The sequence below is a fragment of the Acinonyx jubatus genome, chromosome B4 (assembly GCF_027475565.1).
Source record: "Acinonyx jubatus isolate Ajub_Pintada_27869175 chromosome B4, VMU_Ajub_asm_v1.0, whole genome shotgun sequence".
In the NCBI taxonomy this organism is placed as follows: Eukaryota; Metazoa; Chordata; class Mammalia; order Carnivora; family Felidae; genus Acinonyx; species Acinonyx jubatus.
In genome coordinates this window covers 21947842-21968035 of record NC_069387.1, presented here as the reverse complement: position 1 = coordinate 21968035, position 20194 = coordinate 21947842, and the positions used below count along the sequence as shown (strand labels likewise).

General features: G+C 43.2%; 1 protein-coding gene across 2 annotated transcripts in view; it reads right to left on the bottom strand.

Moving 5' to 3' along the window:
• The window catches only part of KIAA1217 (KIAA1217 ortholog), a 747790-nt gene that overhangs the window by 410796 nt on the left and 316800 nt on the right, over positions 1 to 20194 (bottom strand). The window lies entirely within an intron of this gene.

Below are 20194 nucleotides of genomic sequence, written 5' to 3'. Positions count from 1 at the left end.
ACTTTGTTTAAAAAAAATTACCCCATGGGGGAGGGGAAGGAAAAAAAAAAGAGGTTAGAGTGGAAGAGAGCCAAAGTGTAAGAGACTCTTAAAAACTGAGAACAAACTAAGGGTTGATGGGGGGTGGGAGGGAGGGGAGGGTGGGTGATGGGTATTGAGGAGGGCACCTTTTGGGATGAGCACTGGGTGTTGTATGGAAACCAATTTGACAATAAACTTCATATATTGGAAAAAAAAATTACCCCAGCTGCACAGTGCAGAAGGTCTGAAGAAGATGCTGCTGGTGACTAAATAGAAGTGCCACAGTATAGATGACAGATGGTGGTGGCTTGGGCCATTGTGGCACCATTGAAGTGAGTGGAAAAGGAGCAAATACATGGGTTCAAGAGGGAATGAGATGTAGCAAGCAGCAGTGAGGGACAGAGAGGGGAGGCAGAGAGGGAAGTCAAGGATGATGGCCAAGCTCTTGGTCTCTAGTGAGTTGGGGGCCCAGGAGAGGAAGCAGATGTGGGTGCAGGGAAGGTCTGGATGCTAACTGGAGTCTGGGATTTAGTCCACAGTACTACTGGGTTTAGTCCACAGTGGCAGCATATGACTGTCTGGAGCTCAGAAGAGAGGTCCCCAGGGGAAAGGCAAATTGGAGAGTCATTGGAATATTGGGTACTTGTGATTGTGGGAGTGGATGAGGTTGACAGGGAGAACCAGCAAGGTAGAAGGGGGAGTTAAGAAGGAAGACCTTGCAAGGGAGTGTGAGGAAGGGAAGCTAGTCTAGTAGGAGAAAGTTGGAGCAGGTGGTACCTGGAAAACTAAGGGAAGAGAGTGTGTCAAAGGATGGTAGTGTTAAACGGCTAAATAAAGACAACTACGTCCCCATGGGGCTAAGGAAGTCATGAGCATCATTTTATTTTCCCACATGCTAGTTTGTATTCCATTTGGGGGAATCCCCTACACCCTAGTTGCTACATAAAAATCCATACATTAAAATACACTCTGTGCTTTAGAGTTCTCTGGGTTTTGCCAATGCACAAAGTCTTGCATTCACCACCACGGTCAAGACACAGGACAGTGCCATCCCCACCGCACCCCCCAAATTTCCTCATGCTGTCCCTTTAGCTCAGCCTTTCTCCCCAACGCCTGGAAACCACTGCTCTGTCTCCACTCTTAGAGTTTTGTCTTTTTCAAAATGCCATGCTTGGAATCACACATCACACAGCCTTTTTGCACCCCTGCAAAATATATTTAGGGATCATTCGTGTTATTATGGATTCCTACGTGAATCAATTGCTCATTCCTTTCCATTGCCATCGTGCCGCTAGACCACAATTTATCTGTTCATAGGTCAGAGGACATGTTGGTTATTTTCAGTCTTTGTCAATAATGAACAGAGCTGTCACAAATATTTGCATACAGGTTTTGTCTGAACCCAAGTTTGCATTTCTCTTGGGAGTGTGATTTCCGGGTTGTAGAGTGAGGCTATGTTTAACTTTACAAGCATTAACATCTTGTTGACTTTGTAGTTTTGGAGAGGTGGTAAGATCAAAACAGGATTGGAGAGGGTTACAAAGTAAGAGGGAAGTGAGGAGGCACATGCAGTACGTGAGAGCAGCACTTTAGAAGATTGTGGCCAACATGGAGATAGTGAACAGGGCTGCGGTTGGAGGTGGCCGCCAGGTTAAGGGAGGGAGGGTTTGGCAAGGATAAAAAAAGGCTGGCACATGTTTAATGAGGGCGGGAAGGAGAAAGCAGACAAGGAGAGGTTGAAGATAAAGGAAAAGAGCAGGGTGTGGAGGAAGAAGGGGTAGCAAGGTTTCTGAGAGGGTAGGAGGGACTGGTTTTTGATTACAAGGAAGTAGACCCTCTGTTTTACTGAGAGAGCAGGAAAGCAGTGAGCGTCTCAAAGCCCTAGCCTGACCTTAACATGATCTCACAGGGGACAGTAGAAGACAACCTCAGACCTTCCAAGCTACCCGCCTGCACAAACCCTTGACCCAACCAGACAGTCTCTTGACTACACCATGCTCATACCATTCTTTAGGAGCCAGTCAGTGTGTGGGGGAGACAGTTGTCACCATTGCCTGTGATGGAGCAGGTGCTCAGAAGAAGCCAAGCTCCCAGTTCAGTGCATTGTTAACATTTATCCACCGAGGTATTTTGGCCTTATCTTCTACAAAGATACACTTACGATTTTCAAAGTTTGATCTCCATGTCACAAATAACCACCAGTTTACCAAATCGCCTCTAGGTCACAAAACCTGGGGATTCACAGGACTCAGGGACAGGTGGCATAGTCATGAAAATTCCCCTCCCCTTGTACAATCTGGGATCTTAGCCTTCTTGGCAACATAAACATTTTTCCTTGCTACACACCCTGACATTCACCCCCGATAATTAGAAGCTCAGCTGCCTTCTCCTCTCACTCATTCATGAGTAAAGCAGGATGTATTCCTTCTACTCTTAAAAAGAAAATGGGGGGCACCTGGGTGTCTCAGTCAATCAGACGTCTGACTTGGGCTCAGGTCACGATCTCATGGTTTGTGAGTTTGAGCCCCACATCGGGCTCTCTGCTATTAGCACAGAGCCGGCTTCTGATCCTCTGTCTCCCTCTCTCTCTGCCCCTCCCCCCACCAAAAATAAATAAACATTTAAAAAAAGAAAATCATGGTAACAATAATGACACAATAAGAAAAACAGCACTTGTATTAGTTTAAATGATAACAATGCAAGTTGCTGGGCATATTGTTGAGGAAATGAAGGTTTTCAGACCTTCTGGGAATATCTGAAATGACTCTAGCCAATCATTCGGATTCCAGAAAGCCTCATGCTGATATGTAGCAGAGCAATTTGTGAGCCAAGACTGATAATCACAGTCAGCTGTTGGATATCAGATTTAACACCTTAAAAACTCATAGGAACCAATAAATGTTTTGTGGAATAGTCCCATACAAAAGAACTGGCTATGGTAATCTCATCTTAATGTACCTGAAAAAGCGAGGGGTTTAAAGTCAGGAAACAGAATTTCTTGTTTTTGGAAAAAGGTTTGGAGACAATCATAAGTCTAATACAATCAGGGAAGAATTCTCTAGGTGGCCGGTTGGGCTCTGAATCCAGAAATAATATACACAGGTGACTAGTGTTTTAATGGCTTTTGGTTATTGTTTTTATTTTCTCAGCCACAGTGTTACATATCTCAGGGTGGCCATACTCTAAATAAATTTACGTGTACGTTTGAGAAATTCCTTGTAGAATACTTAGCATCTTTATAACAGGGCTAAGAGAGTTTGGAAGTAGCTCTGTGATTATAAGGTCATTGCCTGATTTTGGATCACTCACAGACTTCTAGAGGGCAGCCGCTCTATGCTGGGCACTGGGGGTAGTGTGAATTAGAAGTGTCCCTCCCATGACAACCCTTACCGTCCCTCCCCACAGATGCTCTCTGGGAGAGATCCGAAAGCAGAGACTAGAATCCAATGTGATCTGTATCACTGGGAACACAAGAAGAGGAAGATTAGCTCTGTGTAGAAACTTCGAGAAGACCTTATTAAGAAGGCATCTGAGTCTACTGAATCTCAGTGAATGAGCAGGATGTCCCTGACGGAGGAGGCACAAAACAAGGCAAAGACAGAGCGGTCAAGATGCACTGACACAGAGACACTGAGAACACGGGCTGGGAAATGACTCCTTGAGCCTGAGATCCCTGACTTCCCAAAGCCATAAGCCTTTCTTCCGGGGAAAAAGCACTCTCTACCTAAACCTTGGACTTTGTCCTGTGCCACACAGCTACAGGGCTGCTGAGAGATGTAGAATGGGAAACGGACCAGTGAGCCCAGGGAAACGATGCTTGGGTCACCTTGTCACCCGTGGACAATCCATTCACTTGGCTTGGGAGGCCAGCAGATGCCCCACTGCCTTTTCATCCCATTGTGGGAAGCCCTGGGAGCTAGACACAGCTCTGATCTGATAGAGAGAGAAAACTACTCACAACAGACTCTTTCTAGTTTCTGTGAAGCCAGGAAGCACATCACCTTCCAACTCCTAAATGTGCAGGTGAGAAGAGAGTGCTACAGTCTGTCACTGTGAGCAAGAAGACTCTGCCATGTTGGAATAAGCCCCTTGTCACAGAGCATAATATGCCTTCTCCGTGGCTGTTATAAACTGAATGTTTGCGTCCCTGCAAAATTCATATGTTGAAATCCTAAGCCCCAGTGTGATGGTAGCAGAGGAGGTAAGGCTTTTGGGAGTTGACTCAGTCATGAGAGTGAAGCCCCCATGAATGGGATTAGTGTCCTTGTAAAAAAGACCCCAGGCAGCTCTCTGCTTTGTACCACGTAAGACAAATATAATGAAAAGGAGGGACTCTGCAACCCAGAAGAGGGATCTCACCAGAAATCTCAGACTTCCAGCCTCCAGAACTGTGAGAAATAGATATCTGTTGTTTATAAGCCACTCAGTATATATTCTGAACAGCAGCCTCAACTGACGAAGACAGTGGCCTACGCTGTACAAACGGTCTCTGCAGGTGGCATTAAAGAGATAGTCAGTATTCAAGATTCTGTCTCTGTACATGGAATAAAGCGAGGCCAGCTAAAGGGTGTGAAGATTGAATCTATGGCCTTTGGTCATTCATTCATTTGCTAATTCATTCTTTCAAACATGTATGATGTTTGCCAAACACTGTGTGAGCAGGGAAAACCTGGGGTAAGAGATAACAGTAATAAAATGTCATCTATTTGGACTCATTTAGTAAGGAATTTGAGAATGATTTGGAAAGTATGTAAAATATAACATTGAAACAAATATTTAATAAGTCAATGAGGAATATAAATAATAGTACAATAATGCTCAATTTACGTAAGACAGTACTTTCCAAGAATCCTCACCGTAGATATACCTTTTAGAAGCATAAGGAGACAATATATTAAAAACAGGGCATTCTTAAAGATTTGTTTAAGTACCTTCTTAAAGATTTGCTATTAAGCCCAGATTTAACCTGATCCTAGTTACTATAAACCTTTTAAATGAAACTACATTTCTTGAAAATCTTCTCTGATTCATACTTCCAACTAAATTCAAGCTGGTTCTGCTACGTTAAGTCCCAGTTGATATTAAGCCTTTTCATTTAACGATGAACAGATTTGCTGAGTCTGGATACCACAAGCACCCCTCAGTAATCTCCAAACTAGATGTCTGTACCCAAAGCCTTAGGGGACAGGAGGACCCAGGGCCATGTGACTGCAGGATCGCTATGATACTCCCATGCCCACTGAAGACCTCATTGCCACCTAAGCAAAGGAGCACTACAGTTCCCCATGAATACATGGAGGAAACACAGGCACAAGGCAGTTGAACTGCTGGGTCAAGGTCACCCTGTGAGTCCCCTCCTAGCAAACTGGAAGCAAGGATCAGGCTGTGTCTTCTCTTATGTCTGTGACTATCTCCCTCCCATTCCTGGAGCTAAGAAACTTCTATTTTTATTGCTAATTTTGATGTTTTTGAGCTTGAGATGGCATTTCTCAGTCATTCCCTCTCTTCTTCCCTTCATTAATGTTTGGCATATCTATTACATAAAAACACACTCCCCATTAAACAGCAAAGTTATGACATTTATGGAACATTAGCCAGAAAATATGAAACTAAAGCTTTATTCCAAGTTCAATTAGACTGCACCCTTGATAAAATTCAGGATTCTCACAAGAACAAAAAAAAGAATCAATCTGGACATACTCCTTATTTAAAATCTTGTACACATGGGAACTTCCAAAGGGGATATAAGAAATAATTAGGCTAACAATCATTCAAATGTCTTTGTTGACATTAAAATATTCTGGCTAATGTCAATCTGATAATGAATGAGTAGCTGTACTCTCCATAACTGAGGGAGGCTATCCAGTTTTGAAATACTGTCAGAAGCAAAAGGAATGCCTAATTTGCTCTATCGCCGAAGGCAGACTTGGCCCTGGAAAAAAGCCTCCTTTGTTGAGGCTCCTTTTTAAAGTTACTTCCATCCTGTTAGTAATTTCCTCCTTTTAAAGCTTTACTCTATTAACAACCAACATCAGACAACCATATCGCGTAGACTCTCACCTGCCCAGTGCCAGGTGTGTGTGTCGTGGGTGGGAGGGAAGGGAGGGGGCAGTGAGGGCAGCTGGGGATTTGCCTGACAGTGACCTAACAAACACATTTTAAAACTGAGATTATATGACTGTATATTTATTTGTGGCATGGGGTGGGGAAGTTGATGGAGATTACTAGTCAAAGGTGCTACAAACTGCTCAGGCTACTCCTTGGCACCACTGGGAACAGCACTTTCTCTGCTTCAATCCAGACTTTCAGAAATGTGAGTCATGGTAAATGTAATGGTAAATGGTAAGAGTGTCCACTATGGGGCAAGTCATTGGCGGCAAAGGACCATAAGTCATACCTTTTCCAAAAAGATTTCTGACTTGCAATGAAGACTACAAGTCAAACCAACACAAGTGATCTTCTTGCCTGGGCTTCATGTCTCCTAAATGATTCTTAATTTATTCACTTCCCATAGATGGACTGCCCTATCTGAATTGAGCACGACGACCAGCTGACTGTGAGGCAGGCAGCCTAATATTTCAGTGGCCCATTCCCCTCCCTCAAATGTCACCAGTTCATGACATTCCAAAGTCTGGGAACCACTGAACTGTAGATTAATCATCAACCTTTTGCTTAAAAGTAAACTCTGCCGTTTATATCCTTGCAGTATGCTTTATCAGAGGAGATAGTAATAAAAGCAATTATGATATAATTAATTATTATATAACAATACCCACTTTGGTAAGAGGCTTCCCAGCAGTGAATCTGAATCAGGGGCAGCACCCAGGGTGGCAAGACTACACAGACAATCTCTCTCGATCACTTTTTGCTTCTTAATTAAGCCAACTTCTCTGTAGCATCTGACAACTTTGGACATTTCCTCCCTATTGGTCTGTCTGCTCTACAGCAGCTCGTTTTTCCTCCTGCTCTGACTGGCTTTTCTTGCTTTTCGATGTAGGGTCCATTTCCAAATTTGCCCGTGTCTAAAAGGATGATATGCTTTATTTCTTTGTCATAGGTCCCCTGTTATTTTTCATTAAACACTCTCCCTACAGATCTCATGCATCCTCCTGGCTCTTGGTACCAGCTATAAAGCTGCATCTCCTAAATTTAGTTTACTTGAGATCCAACATACAAAGATTAATTGAGATTAATTGAGATCCTCTGCCCCCCTCTCCCTTTGCCCCTCCCTGCTTGGCACTCTCTCTCTGTCTCTCTCAAAAGACATAAACTTAAAAAATAATTGAAGTCAATCCTCTCAAATCCCGCTGCTTCTTTATCAACTAAGTTTATGTGATATTCGAAACCCTTTGTGTCATTTCAACAATAGAGTACTGAGTGTCAGGCATACATAAGGGCTCAATGTCTCACCTGACAACCATTTGTTGAGTGCTTTTATGTACCAGGCCCCATTATAGCAACTGGGCATACAGAAGTAAGCAAAACAGACAAAAACCCCAGCTCACATGGAGGGAGCTTACACGCTAATAGGTAGAACATCGTAAGTGAAATAAATATGTAAAGATAAGTAAAATACATGGTAGTTTAGATAATGCTATGTATTATGTGGAAAATGTGATACACAGAAGGTGGACAAGAAGTACTTTGGTAGGAGGCAATTGCCACTTAAACTTGGGGGGCCAGGAGAATCCTCCTGCAAAGGTGACATCTGAACAAAGATCTTAGGGAGACAGGGAGCAAAGCTGGAGAGTCTTCTGGACAGAAGGACTGCCAGGTGCAAAGACTTGGCAACTCTTACCTATAACCTGCTAGCCCTTAGGTTTCTCTCCCAAGGTCCAGCCTCAAATGAGACATCTCTTTTAGATGTTCCATGGACACATGAAACTCAACAGCTCCTCAAATACAAGCATACCTTGGGGATATTGTGGGTTCAGTTCCGGACAACCACAATAAAGCAAATGTAGCAATAAAGCAAGTCAAGCGAATTCTTCGGTTTTCCAGGGCATACAAAAGTTAGTTTTACAGGATTCTGTAGTCTATTAAGTGTGCAAAAGCATTGTGTCTAAAAGAAACAATGCACATGCATTAATTAAAAATAATTTATTGCTGGGGCACCTGGGTAGCTCGGGTGGTTAAATGTCTGACTCTTGGTATGGCTCAGGTCATGATCTTGTGATTTTGTGAGTTCGAGCCCTGCATTGGGCTTTGTGCTGACAGTGCGGAGCCTGCTTGGGATTCTCTCTCTCTCTCTCTCTCTCTCTCTCTCTCTCTCTCTCTCCCTCCCCCACTCATGCTATTTCTGCCTCTCTCAAAATAAATAAATAAACTCAAAAAAATACTTTATTGCTAAAAGATACTAACCATCATCTGAGGTTTTAGCAAGTCATACTCTTTTTGTTGGTGGAAAGTCTTCCCTTGATGTTGATGACTGCTGACCGATCAGGGTGGTGGCCCCTAAAGGCTCGGGTGGTTGTGGCAATTTCTTAAAATAAGACGATGAAGTTTGCCCCATCAATAGACACTTCCTTTCACAAACAATTTCTCTGTAGCATGCAGTGCTGTTTGATAGCATTTGACCCACGGTAGAACTTCTTTCAAAATTGGAGTCAATCCTCTCAAATCATGCTGTTTCCATTATGTCATTTCAACAATCTTCACATATCTTCACTGGGAGTAGATTCCATCTCAAAGAAACCACTTTCCTTGTTCATTCATAAGAAGCAACTCCTTATCTGTTCAACTTTGATCATGAGATGGTAGCAATTCAGTCACATCTTCGGGCTCCGCTTCTAATTCTAGTTCTCTGCTATTTCCACCCCATCTGCAGTGACTTCCTCCACTCGAGTCTTGAATTACTGAAAGTCATCCATGAAGGTTGGAATCAACTTCTTCCAGACTCCTGTTCATGTTGATATTTTCAACCTCTTCCTATTGAATCACAAATGTTCTTAATGACATCCAGAATGGTGAATCCTTTCTGGGAATTTTTTAATTGACTTTCTCTGTATCCATCAGAGGAATTGTCTATAGCAACTAAAGCCTTACACAATATATGTCTATAAGAAATACTATAAAAATGGATATTTCTATAATAAATCTTATTATAATAAATAAGAAGACCTGAAAGTCAAAATTACTCCTTGATCCACAGGCTACAGAAGGGATGTTGTGTTAGCAGGCATGAAACCAACATTCATCTCACGTACATCTCCATCAGAGCCGTTGGGTGACCAGGCACATTGTCAATGAGTGGTAATATTTTGAAAGAATCCTTTTTCTGAGCAGTAAGTCTCAAAAGTGGGCTTAAAATATTTAGTAAACCACATTGTGAACAGATGTGCTGTCATTTGGGCTTTGTGGTTTTATAGAGCACAAGCAGAATAGATTTAACATAAATCTTAAGGGCTCTAGGAGTTTTAGGATGGTAAACAAGCATTAGCTTCAATTTAAAGTCACCAGCTGCATTAGCTATTACAAAGAGGGTTAGCCTTTCCTTTGAAGTTTTAAAGACAGGCATTGACTTCTCCTCTCTAGCTATGAAAGTCTTAGATGACATCTTCTCCCACTATAAGGCTGTTTTGTCTACATTGAAAATCTGTTTAGTGTAGCTGCCTTCATCAATTATCTTAGCTAGATCTTCTGGAGAACTTTCTGCAGCTTCTACATCAGCACTTGCTGCTTTACCTTGCACTTTTATGTTATGGAGATGACTTTTTCCCTTAAACCTCATGAACCAACCTCTGCTAGCTTCCATCTTGTCTTCTTCAGCTTCCTCACCTCTCTCAGCCTCCACAGAACTGAAGATTTGAAGAGCAGTAGGGCCTGACTCTGTACGAGGCTTCAGCTAAAGGGAACGCTACGGCTGGTTTGATCTTTTCTCCAGATCACTCAGAGTTACTCCAGATCAGCAGTAAATCAGTTTTGCTTTCTTATCATCCATGTGTTGGCTGGAATAGCACCTTTAACTTCCTTCAAAAACGTTTCCTCTGCATGCACAACTTGGCTTACTGTGCAAGAGACCTAGGTTTCAGCCTATCTCTGCTTTTGACTTGCCTTCCTTGATTAACCTAATCATTACATTTTGGCGCCCTAACGCAATTATAATAATAACATTGAAGATCACTTACCACAGTAACAAATATAATAATAATGCAAAAGCTTGAAATTTTGCAAGAATTACCCAAGTGTGACACAGACACATGAGCAAATGCTATTGGAAAAATGGTGCCAATAGACTTGCTCAACACAGGGTTGCCACAAACCCTTAATTTGTAAAAAGACACAAAATCAACAAAGTGCAATAAAGCGAAGCACAATAAAACAAGGAGACTGATCATCTAGCGGTGTGAGGAGCATTCCCCTGTGATCCCTGCCTGGCAAATAATACCATCGTCCACCCACTGCATGAGGCAGAAACTCCTCCCTCGTCCTCTCCCCTATATCTAGCTAGCTGAAACTTCTTACTGTAGTCATTTTGTCTCTTTTGTCTCTTTATTTTTTAATGCTTATTTATTTATTTTTGAGAGAGAGAGAGAGAGTACTAGAGGAGGAGGGGCAGAGAGAGAGGGAGACAACATCTTAAGCAGGCTCCATGCTCGGCACAGAGCCTGATGTGGGGCTTGATCCCACAACCGTGAGATCATGATCTGAGCTGAAATCAAGAGTCAGAAACTTATGTGACTAAGCCATCTGGCCGCTCCCTTACTGTAGTCATTTTAGATTGACATTTGGGTGTAAATGTACTGTATCACCTCACCTGTTAAGCAAGCATCATTTAATTAACATTCAATTGGACAAAATATCAACAGATGTGGGTCCAAGTACTTCAAAATGTGAAGCGTTATCCCCCTATTGCAAAGAAGTGCTAGATAAGACATGGAGACTAATTCTGTCCCAAGATACATAGAGGCCCATACAGAACCCTACACCTAATGTCACGAAGCTAGCTAGCGATTGTTGAGCACTTACGCGTATTTATTTTTCATAAAGCCAAGGCCTGGAGAGATGTGGTAATGTTCCTGAGGTTATAGAAATAGTGAATAGCGGGGTCTGGATGAGAAGTCAGGCAGAGGGATGCCTAGCACTCTGCCCCAGCCATCTGCTCCAAGCCACACACACACTGTGGTCAGGAGGCCACCACTGGATGTATGCACAGAGACTGGCTGTGGCACCAGAGGCAACAGCAGAGTCACTGGGAGGGAGGCCGTGCTTATGTAATCAGTGCCAGCTTCTTTCCTATCTTTCTTTCGGAAAATTTGATTTTGGTATCTCACACGTGCTTTATTTTTATGCAAGATGAAAGACTGCAGAAAGGAAGCAAAGGTGCCAAACCAATGACACACTTAAAAATGTTGAAACCCAAGACACCAAGGTGGCTCAGTCCGGTGACCATCCAACTTAGGCTCAGGTCACTATCTCGTGGTTCGTGCGTTCAAGCCTCGCATAGGGCTCTCTGCTGACAGCTCAGAGTCTGCTTTGGCTCCTTCCCCCTTCCCCCCTCTCTGCCCCTTCCTGGCTTGTGCTCTCTCAAAAATAAACAAACGTTAAAAAAATGTTGGGGCGCCTGGGTGGCTCAGTCGGTTGAGCGTCCGACTTTGGCTCAGGTCATGATCTCCAGGTCTGTGAGTTCGAGCCCCACATCAGGCTCTGTGCTGACAGCTCAGAGCCTGGAGCCTGCTTCTGATTCTGTGCCTCCCTCTCTCTCTGCTCCTCCCCTGCTCACACTCTCTCTCTCAAAAATAAATAAAGATTAATTTTTTTTTAAATAAAAAAAATGTTGAAGCCCATAATAACTGGGACAAAGGCTGGTGCCCTGGGTAAGTGCAGTGAATTCCTCGGGGGTGAAGTTACCCACACCCATCAGTCATTCCTGTCCAGAGGCTGAAGTACAAGTGGGAACAAAGCACACACCATGGCCTTCAACAACAGAACATTTCTTTTCATCCTCCTTTACTAAGTGGCAATGATAATGCCATGTTTAGTCCCATCTCGACTGCCTGGGGAGATCTATCAAGGGCATGCCTCCAGCAGACTTGACCTCATGGAGTCAAAGATGTACTTCTGGGCCCAGTGGGGCAAGGCTGCAGCCCCTACTTCTGCAGGAAGGAACACCAGAATGTACCCAGTTTCCAAGGGGTTCTAAAACTTGCCTTAGTTTTCAGGCATGTTCCATTCTACTGAAGTAGGTGATTTTTATGGGTTCAGGTTAAAAGCAAGGCAGGAAGCTGAAACCACCCAGTGCAACAGGAAGGAGAGGAACCAGGTGGGAGGAGGGTTCCCTGGAAAATGAATGGCCAGCATGAGTCAGGCTTTCTCCGGCCCCCCCTCCCCCACCACCCCCGCCCACGGAAACAAAAATTCTGTGCCTTGATAGCCCAAAGCAGCTCACATCAGGTGATCTGATGAGACATTCTTGCAGTCTTAAAATTAAGTGTAGCCATTTAAGACATCGCTATTCACCACACCAGTTTTGGTATCCCAGTTCATTTTCGTTAGATTTCATAAACAGCAAATAAACAATCGGGAGAAATGATTTGGGGCACCAAACACCCCATCACAGGCTTATTTGCATGTACCTTCATCTCCTTATAAATTGGAACCGTGGTCTAAAGATCACAGCGTTATCAAATATGCAGGAGAAATGATTTTTAGCACATCCACAGTACAATCACTCCACTGGACTCTTAAATAAATCACTTCATTTTCAACTGCAATGTAAATCCCTATGAAAGATGTAGGAAGCTTTAAAATAGGTTTTCATGACACGCTAACTCATACCATTGTTTCCCCAATCATTGTCATATTGATCCAAAAATAACAATAATCTCCGCCCTTCAGACCCTACTTGCTTAAAAATAATTTTGACAAGTGTTAAGATTAACTTAATCAGGGGCACCTGGGTGGCTCAGTCGTCCAACTCTTGATTTTGGCTCAGGTTATGATTTCGTGATTTGTGAGTTCAAGCCCTGTGTTGGGCTCTGCACTGACAGCTTGTAACCTGCTTGGGATTCTCTCTCTCTCCCTCTCTCTCTCTCTGCCCCTTTCCTGCTCTCACATGAGTGCTCTCTCTCTCTCTCTCAAAATAAATAAACATTAAAAAAAGATTAACTTATTGATTTTTCAGTGTTGAAAAGCACGTTCTAAACTATTAATACTATAAGAACATAAGTGGAATGCTTAAATCGCCTGCCTAAAACAAGCTGTTCCAAAGACCATTTACATACCAAAAATGCACCTATTAAGTTGAGGTGCTATCTAGAAATAATTTTTATTTATACATTAAGTCAAGTATACTTGCTTAACCTAATTTAAATCACTGTGCAAAGTTGGAAGAAATTAAAATGTTGTTTCTTTCAGAGTCTTAAATTTGCGACAAGCTTTTCCTCCCAATTATAGTTAATTAGTGAGGCTTTATTGTAACAATAAATCACGGGGGACGCTTCTAGTTTCATGGGTGGTTGATGCTGATTCTAATCAGAATGGCTGACCTACTGCTTGAGCAAGGATTTGCTGCTTCTGGAAGGCCCCATAAATGACTTAGGTCAACAGATGTACCACTGAGCAATACTAGTCATGCCAAGGACAGAGTGTCCCTTCTTCCTCCTCCAACGTCTAAAAGAAAACCGAGGATAAACACTGACCTAGGAGGACCAGACAAACAACCAAGCAGCCTATAGTATCATCAGACTTGGAAGGGGCTTGCTCGACCAGCAGCCATTACTAGTAAAATGAACCTGTTTTCATCTCCCACTCCACTGATATTTCACCAGATCTCACACACCAACGAGAAGCCTTAAACAAAAATAAGAAACGGAAAGAGGTCTTGGAATTCAGGATATTTAATTAGGGATCCTTTGGGTTTAAGTAACAGATATCTACTCACAACTGTGTAAGCAAAAGAGTAGAGCTTACGGGATGCGAGGGTATTGCATTCGAGACACAGGCAGGAAGCACAGAAGGGCCACGTGATGGTCTGGCCTCAGCAGCTTCATCTGTCTCTGTCGATACTTCATCTCCCCGCTCATCTCTTTATTGTTTTCTCAGCTTCTCCTTGCACTGGGCCAAACTGGGATGTGCCAGGATGTTCTGGTTTAAGTACCAACAGAAACTTCCTACCATCTCTCAGATCTGATTCTAACTTTTCAGAAGGGAGTATCTGTTACATGAGTGTTTCACTACAGGTGGGCCACGTACAGCCTGGCTTTGCAGATGCAAACATTGCTACAGGGGCCATGTCTGTGGGTGATGGGGATGTACAAGTGGCTATGCCACCCCCCAAACCTTATTTATCTACGACCTGTGCCAGGGTGGCTCTCATCTTTGCAAATGATTCATTTTCTGGGTAGAAGAAAAATGTCCTTCATGGAATAGGTACTTTCTTTTTATTTTTTTTTTTTTGTTTATTTATTTTGAGAGAGAGAGAGAGAAAGAGAGAGAGAGCGCGCGTACACACACAAGTGTGGGAGGGGCAGAGAGAGAAAGAGTCATAAGCAGGCTCTGTATTGCCAGCACAGAGCCCAATGTGGGGCTCGAACTCACGAACTGGGAGACCATGACCTGAGACAAAATTCAGAGTCAGACCCTTAACCAACTGAGCTACCCAGGAGCCCCTGGAATAGGTAATTTCTTATATAAGATTGATCATAGATCTTTTACAGAAAACATGTGTCACTATTTCAAAGAAAAGGGAAATAATCATATACCTTATTTATATTTAAATGGGCTTATCTTATTTCCTTTTAGGGATGATATAATACCATGAAGGAGTAGATGGTATTATTCCATTTATTTTCTAAGGGAAATGGAGATTGTTACCCTGCTCATACAGACAGGAAATGATGTTTGATAGACAGTGTGCCAGCAGAGCTGAATGGTGTGGACAGAATGTGCCCAAACCCAACTCTGGTGCTCAGAGCTGCCTCCTGACCCTGTTATAGCTTCATACGGCCCTCCATTACAGTGAGGGTGATTGCCGCTCTTCCATTGCCTCTAAACTGTGCCTTTACTCTGAACCTCACAGTTATACATCACAGAGTATCTCTTTCTCTGCTTTCTGTATTTGTTTTCTTTACTCATGTATCTTTCATAGTTGACCTGACAAATCCTTTCATGAGTCCATTAATGGAGGGATGAAGTGGATTAACATAACTCCCCAGTGTGTTCCAAATGCAAGAGGAACCCAAAATGCCATGGCATTGACCACTCATGGAATAAGAAAGCTGAGGAAGGCAACCTAGAAACCAATTAGCTACTGTCCCCCTGCATTTTTATAGGGAAATTTTAGGTCCAGAGAGGTGAACTGTCACTCAGCTAATAAAGAGAAACGCTGAGATTAGGGCCCAAGCACTTGCTCACACATCAGCATCACTGGTGAATGTCCGATGTGAAAATACTTCCTTGAGAGAGAAATAGTGTAGTATAAAGCAAATGGATTTGCTGGGGGGAAATCCTAGAAAGCTGTTGGTCTAAGTTAGAGCTCGTGGTTAGAAGACTTCCCACTTGTTTGCCCAGCCCTTCTCCAGACTCCCTGACTTCTCAGGGACCCAAGAGTACCATTCTGTCTGGCCTTCTTCTCTGTCACAGTGGCCAGCCCCAAACCCCAAAGCCAATTCAAATCCTTGGGCCACATTTTCCCTAAATACATCCCCCCCTCCTTAACTTTCTTACTGCTTTATATCTGAATCTTCTTTAAGTAGTATTTTTACTATCAGTTTTCAAATAGTGGTTTTAGCTTATTAGGTCAGAGTATATTAGCATCTGAACTCCTAGGAATTCAAATCTGTCTACTTTTTCTAGTATTCTCTTAGCATAGTAAAGAGAACAGGCTTTTATTTTATGTTTTTGGTCACGACAGGGGAACATATGGGTATTGGAGACAGATGACCCTGGGTTTGGGTCACAACTCTCCAGTTTTGAGACCCCTAGTTCAGGCATTTAACCTTTCTTTTTTTTTTTTTATGTTTATTTATTTTTGAGAGAGAGAGAGAGAGAGAGAACGAGGGAGGGAGAGAAAGCATGAGCAGGGGAGTGGCAGAGAGAGAGGGAGACACAGAATCCAAAGCAGGTTCCAGGCCCTGGGCTGTCAGCACAGAGCCCAACATGGGGCTTGAACTCACGAGCCATGAGATCATGACCTGAATCAGAGTCGGACACCCAACCAACTGAGCCACCCAGGCACCCCTGGCATTTAAGTCTTTTAAACTTCAGTTGTACATGAGATTGTTGTCGGGATGGAAAGAGCTATTCTGTACCCATGGAAGCAACTATCCTTAGAAGAGTCAGCAGGCAGAAACAGTTCCCTAAGAGAGAAAAAGAGAGTTCAGTTCCAGAAACACAAGGATGAACTGGCTGGGTACAGGGAAGAGGCCCAGACAACAAATCTCTAGGGTAAGTGCCATTTCTTTACGGCCACAAAGTAAAGGGATCTGTATATCTACTGTTAGCCACACCACATAATGGAGTAGTCCCTATGTTTCTACTCTGCTTAATATCAGTAAGTTCTCCAAGTACTAGATGCTGGGTGTTCATGATTAAACATGGTGTAATCACTCAGTATCAATCTTCAGATGTGCTCAGCAGGAAAAGAAGCATATGGCCTGATATGACTCACAGGCCAGCCATGCTAGTCTGAAGGGACTGAAGGATGTCACAAGCTGGCTACTAATCTCTGTCTCAGGTCTTGATGACACCAGTAGATGGATAAGGTCCCACTCACTGCCAGTCTTGCTTTCCAGGGCCTGCTTCCCACAGGTGGTTGCCCATGGAAAATGTCTCCAGGTGCCTGGAATGACAGAAGAATTCTCAAGCTTCTCTTAGAGGCTAAACCATTTTTAGTAATGACCCTCAGATTTTTTTTTTCTTTTTTAAAGTTAAGGTTGGTTACTAAGCACAGTAATGAGAATGGATGAAATGCCTTAAGATTTGGGACGGAACCAAATTTTCAGATCACGAGGGAAACCATGAAAGAGACATTAATGTGAACATAAAATAACCAGGTTGAGGATCTACATTCAATAAAGATAAATAATACATCTCTGACTGAAATGAATCACAGTTGTGACAAGTAAGGAGAGGAGGAAGAAATTAGCCAGGATAAACTCAAAAGAAGTTGTCAAAAATGTTGGTAAGATAACCTCTTGCCAGAGGCAAAAATCCTAGGAGACATGCAATGGTGGCATTGGAAGACCAGCGAGGAAGGACAGAGAGGCTCCAGTCCTGTGTCTCCAGGCTCCTCTCCTTCCCCTCTCCTTGGGCTTCAACGTCTTTGTATCATCTCCCATGTAAACAAACGAACAAAGAAAACAGCTCTTAAAGAGATGTAACATTCACACAAGGCCTAAAAGGCCAGTAATAATTTGGAATGATATGTCACCCAAGACGGTGTGTGTCTTAGTGGGAGGGCTGGCTTAACTCCGGGAATGAAATGCCTACTTTGGAATTTCAGGCTGTGCTCAGCACATGAGGAAGGGGTTGGGCGTGCGTTTGCGTGCGTGCGTGCGTGTACGTGTGCGTGCGCATGCGTGCGTGTTAGGAGGAGAGGAAGGATTGTCTCTGCTTCCTGGGCCCACCGGAGGGACAGGCAGAGGTGGAAATGCAGAGCACACCCTGAGACGCAGTGCTGGAGACGAAATGGGAATTTCAGACAATCTGAACAGGAAGGAAAAAAAAAAAGACTTTAGGGCTCAAAGAAATGTCGTATGACCCACCTCTCCTTGCTCCTCTCTTTCTTATTTGGTTTCTTTGACATTTTTTATGTGACAAAAACGGAATTTGTTACTGACAGGCTCTTGTGGAGAACTGTTTGAAGAGAGGGGAGACATCAGAGAAGAATGGGGAAATGGAGGTGAAAACTGAAAAACCACCTCAAACTCTCCTTTGTGGGGACAGTCTGCTCATTTTCTGTTATGCTGAAATCTTGCTGCACTCCGTTCTTTCAGTGCACTGTCTATCCCAGAGCCTGAATGTGGAAAGAAGCAGGAAGATCCGTATAATTACGTTTCCCACCTAAGCTCTGCTCTGCCTCCCCCTCTAAGCTCTGCTCTCGCTCCCCCCCCCCCCCCCCCCATTTGGCGGATGGATCCAAAGCTCACTGCTTGGTCAGGCAGTCAGCTTGTGGTGGTCGGTTACTCAGTTGGCCTCCTTCCTATGAAGCGCAAAGCACCTGCCACTAACTTGCCGCGGTTGGCCCCAGCTCTGCTCCGGTAGTGGGGGAGCCCAAGCCTTTATGGAACACACTCACGTTGGGGTGGCCTCCCCCTCTCCGTTCTCTTGTCCTCCCACCCATTTCCCATATCGCAAGGTTGCTGCAGTTTATCACTGCCTCTTCCAAAGTGTGGCAGCTAGAATAAGACCGTCTCAAATCCCCAGCCTCCAGTCCCCAGCCTTTGACATGTTTTTAGGGTGATTTTATCCACATCCGAAGCTCAAATAAGCTGATGGCTCCCTCGCAACTGGCTCCTGGACATCTGTCTACTCGAGTGCTCCTCAGACACCTCAAGCTCAGTACGCCCTATTTCTAGTACTTCCTCCACAGCTGCTAGGTACTTCCTGTTCCACGGCGGCTGCACAGATGGCTCACCACTCACTTGGTGGGCCCGGGAAGACACCTCCCGCATCCCATCATCCAAAGTCATCAACTAGGCTTTCTTTAGATTTCCCTTCTTACACCCTACATCTCATTCCTTAATTCAGGCCCCTGCTGAACATCTATACAGTGCTTGATTTTGTGTGCCTAAGGTTGCCAAGCCTTTGAAGAACACTCTTCTTTCTGACGGGATTCTGTCCGTCTTTCTTAGGTTCACTTCCTCTCTGCCTGTGTTCTCAATCTCTATCTCCATTTCTTCAAACTGCTTCCAAAATTACCTCGGTAGTGTAAATTTGATTGTGTCACTCACTCCCCACTCAACAGTCCCCCAAGTCTTGCCAGGTTATCCATGTTCTCAGCATACTTTGGGCTTCTGAGGCAAAGTGGCTCAGAGCTTCTGTGGCCGCTCAATAATGACCCTTGTCATTGATATAATGGCCCTTGAAGCTATTTGACCACATTTGTCAGGCATCCCTTCCATGGATCCTATAAAGGCAGAACATAATTGAGAACCTGAGTTTAAGCTTCTAAAGAGTAGCACCCAACTGATCATGTGATTATTTTTATGTTTACCTTCAAAATAAATTTAGGAAAGAACAAAATTCATTTCTTCTTTCCTGATTGACCGATAAAGCTTCCATTTAAAATGTCTGCACTAAATTTGTGCTTTGGAAGATATCTCTCCTCTGGAACTGGGTTTTTATTAAGATATGATAAACATTTTCCCTTCTGTTTTTCAGTAACATCCATTAAAAAATGCTGAGGAAGTACCGCATAATCAAGGATTCTGTATACTGACTTAAAAGATGGTGAAATAATAAACAGTGATATTCTATTATTTTTGTCATTTTCCAAATATATTTTCCCCACCTCTCTTCTCTCCCTTGGTGCCATACTCCCCATTCCTTCCTTAAAACCCGCCATATTTCTCTCCTACTTTCTGACAATGATGGGTGATAATGCCTTTTCAGGGTCATTGTTGCAGTTATAGTTCATATTTATTGTCATCTGGTAACCGATGGCATTTAGTTAAGTGTTCAGCACAGTGTAAATATACTCTTCATCTCATGTAAGTCCACACCGGGCTGGACTTGAGTTTTCATTCACCATTTGGCATTCTAAGATCGATGAAGCAGAAATGAGACTTCCTAAAACATGCTTCAAAATCAGAAATCATTGATTTTGGTATCTATTTAATTACATATTAAGTTTTAAAGACAGATTTAAAAGTACTAACTCTCTTGTCTGAGTTCACTGAGCAAAGAATATCTGTGTGTAAGTGGGAAGAGGAAAGCTAGCCCCAGAAGAGCCAATCTTAGGTGTATTAAGTGTAGCTGGATAAAGTTTTAAATGTTTAAATGAACCAGTGGGTGCAGAGGGACTTCTCAAACTATTACTTTTTCCCCAAGGAAGCCTTTACAAACAAACTTGCGTTTTTTGTCCACACCTGTTAGTCATAGAGAAGAGGATTATATAGTTACCTGCATGGTTTTTAAATTTTCTAGCTGTTTAGATAGATAACTGGAAAAAAAAGAAGTTTTTTTTTTTAATGTTTTATTTATTTTTGAGAGAGACAGTGCAAGCCAGGGA